A 3,586-nucleotide genomic window follows, 5' to 3' on the forward strand; every position below is an offset into this window, starting at 1 on the left:
CACAAGACAGACAACTTTGTTGTCATTAGTGCCGTAAAATCAAGTGACCAGGACCGTAAGAAAATAGGTAGACAAAAAAATAAAAAAATAAAAACGCTAAACGAAGGTTGAAATTGATGATGTGTATACTGCAGGTCTCACCAGAAAGCAACCTATATATTGGGAATATCCCCAAAATGAGTGATGAATAACTGAGATCAACTGCTACAGGTGCCATTTAAATCATTATTTATGTGCAGCTTCTTCAACATTGTTCCTATAGATACACATACACCTGTGAGCATTTATTATCATTCATCTTGATCTCAGTTATTCATCACTCATTTTGGGGATATTCCCATTTTGTTTCTTTCCCCTTCACATGCTCATGAGGAACATCTTCTGCAAGCGCTATTAGAACAAACCCTGTTCAACTTTTTCCCACTTTCAGTCTCACCAAGGAGGAATGAGACACCACTAATAGCAGCATACATTGGACTTTTTCATAGAGCATTTTATTGCATAACAACTTCTCTAATTTTGGCGCAACTACCTACTCCCCCTCTTTTTTTATATATATATATATATATATATATATATATATATATATATATATATATATACTGTCATACATACTTCAGACATATAGTAAAAAAGAGAGAAGCACTAAAATAAGCTAGACACAAGTAAAATATTTACAGATACTAAATATAGTTGAATTTATACATAAAATCTCAAGTGTGTACTTATATACATCCATAATTTCATAGAACTTCCTAAATACTTTTGGAAAAGTCTTTAAAATACAGCTTACTTCACGTCCTAAATATGTATCAAAAAGTTAGTCTGCTATAATTTCCTGAAGGTAGCCACCAATAAGCAAGCGCTGTCCAGGGTCCTGAACTTAAAATGGGTCGTCTCCAAAGCTTTATATCCCTGCCTTTTAAAAAGAAAGATACCAAGAGAACAAAGAAAAATTGATAACAGGAGTAAATTGGAAAGTTGCTTAAAATTGCATGCTCTATCTGAATCATGAAAGAAAAAAATTGGGTTTAGTGTCTCTTTAAGTGTGCAAAAACATATCTAAAAAAAATATACATAGGAAACCCCAACATTTTATTTCATGATTTGGAAAGAACATACACAGGGCTGGACTGGGAATAAAATGAGCCCTGGAGAAATTGAACTCCAGCCCTATTTTCTGTTGAGTTCTTAGAATGTGCATGCTCTGTTTTTCTCAAGGGGATTACTGGTAAAACTCCCCAATATTTTTTTCTGAATTATATTAGTTTGTAATAAAAAACAAAAAAAACAAACACATTTTGTTATACAGCCACCCAGGGCCGGCTCAACTATGGGACCAAGTGGGTCCAAAGGACCCAGGCAGCACTTGACAAGGGGCAGCACTTTATTGACTGAGTCAGTCACTGTCAGACCCCTGTCTTCTGTCTCTGTGTGGGAATGCAAAAAGACACAGAATCAACCCCCTAAATTCTTTCCCTCTTATGCTGAAATTGTGCATAAGCATTGGTTGCATGCAGTTAGGCAAGCTTAGTAATGTCAGTGACCAGGCTGGTAGGTTGATATGTTCATCAATAATATTATTATTGGGGGGCGTCATTGTAATCTCAGACCCAGGCAGCACAAAGTCTTGAGCCGGCCCTGCAGCCACCCTACAACCTGGTTTCCTCCTTGACTCAATGATTATCCTCAAAAGTAGTGTGTCACTCTGTCTTACACAGTGTGACTTGACTAGACATTAGAAATCAAAGAAGGGCTACTAAAATGATACCTGGTCTGGGAAATAAAATTTACAAGGAAATACTATGTGAACTTAAAGGGATGGTAAAGTCATTTGTTTAATTTCTTCCCAAACGTTAAAGGGATATGAAACCCTAAAATCGTCTTTCATGATTCAGATAGAGAATACAATTTTTTCTGTAATACATTTTTATTGATTTCCAACAGATTTATACATACAAGAAAAGCGAAAATAAATAATTACAAAACATAAATATTCAATACAAAGTCAAAGAAACATTATATATCTAGTTTATTCCTAGATAAATTTAAATAAGAAAACGAAAAATATAAAAAACAATCTTTTTTAACTAATATTTCATGTTCTTTATAATTTTCTGTTGGAAATATCTTTTTTTCTTTTTTTTTCCCCCCTTCTTCTCCCCTTTCCCTCTGTCTTCCCCTTCATCTCTTCCCCTCTCTGCTTCTGCCCTTCCTTTGTGTGCTCCCTTCCCTTCTCTCCGAGAAGGAAAGACAACACAGAACAGAGCTTTCCAAGGAGTAAAAACAATTAATAATAAATAAAAAGAAAAAAGAAAAAAACACCCCTCTGTGTAGTGGAATATTACCATAACCCCAAAAGGACTAGTTCTGTATTTCTAAACGGATAAATTAAGTATTCAGTTTCACTTGGGGAAAAGGATTTAATGAAAATTGACCACTTTCTGAAGAATCGTATTACGTTATTTTCATCATTTGGGTCTGTGTCTATCTGCTCAAGGATGCACTGTTTTTTAAGGCAGTTTTTAACCTCTTGGATACTGGGGGGTGTCCTATTTTTCCATTTTTTAAGAATTAGATATCTTACTGCTAAGATAGTTAAGTTTACAATCTTGGTATTTATGAGCCGTTCCTGCGGATCTTTCCAGAGATATATTATATGTAATGGTGATAGAGTCGGAGGGGAGGCTCCTATTACCCCAAGCCAGTACTGTATTTTTAACCAAAGTTGTTGAATAATTGGACAATCCCATATCATATGTATAAGATTTGCCAAAGGTAAAGAGCATTTGGGACAGCTTATAAAGTCAGCACTCCCACATCTAAAGCCCTTCTCGGGAGTGAAAAAAGTCATCAATAATAATTTTACATGGGACTCTCTCCATGTGGATGAAAGAGTAATTTTTGAGACCTCAGCTATTGAGAATCGGATTACTCCAGAGTCTCCGCAGTTTTGGGGAATCACTGCTGCCCATTTGGAGGATATTTTTTCCAAGTTCAGATCTCCTTTCAAGGAGCTTAAGTCTAGATAACTAGAGGAAATAGACATAATACCATTTTTGGCTAAAACTAGCCATTTTTCTATGGGCCCAAGTGTCCAATTCCATCCAAAATTATGTACTAAAGTCGAGGCAAATTGCCTCACTTGCAAAAAGGCAAAGAAGTCCTTATGTGGAATATTAAACTCCTCTCTTAGGGAACCAAAAGTTTTTATACATTTCCTGTCAAGATCAAGTAATTGTGAGATCTTACTGAGGCCCAGCGTTTCCCATCTTTGAAAAAGAGATGATTGGATTCCAGCTTGAAACTGCGGATTCCCTGTTAGCGGCATGAGTTTGGACACCCTATGTTCTATATTTAAAAGTTTGCACACTTTCCACCAAGCCTTAAGTGGGTTAAACATGGATCTCATTTTTTTCACCTCTCTAGGTATGGCACTAGGTATACAATGAATAATTGCCGATGGTGCATAGGGGAATATTACATTTTTCTCGAGTTCATTATCAGTCACATAATTTCTTTCTGAGATCCAGTCCATTATTAAGCGGACCTGGCATGCGTAGTTATATATCTTAATATCGGGTAG

This window comes from Bombina bombina, chromosome 6 (genome assembly GCF_027579735.1).
Source record: "Bombina bombina isolate aBomBom1 chromosome 6, aBomBom1.pri, whole genome shotgun sequence".
Taxonomy (NCBI): Eukaryota; Metazoa; Chordata; class Amphibia; order Anura; family Bombinatoridae; genus Bombina; species Bombina bombina.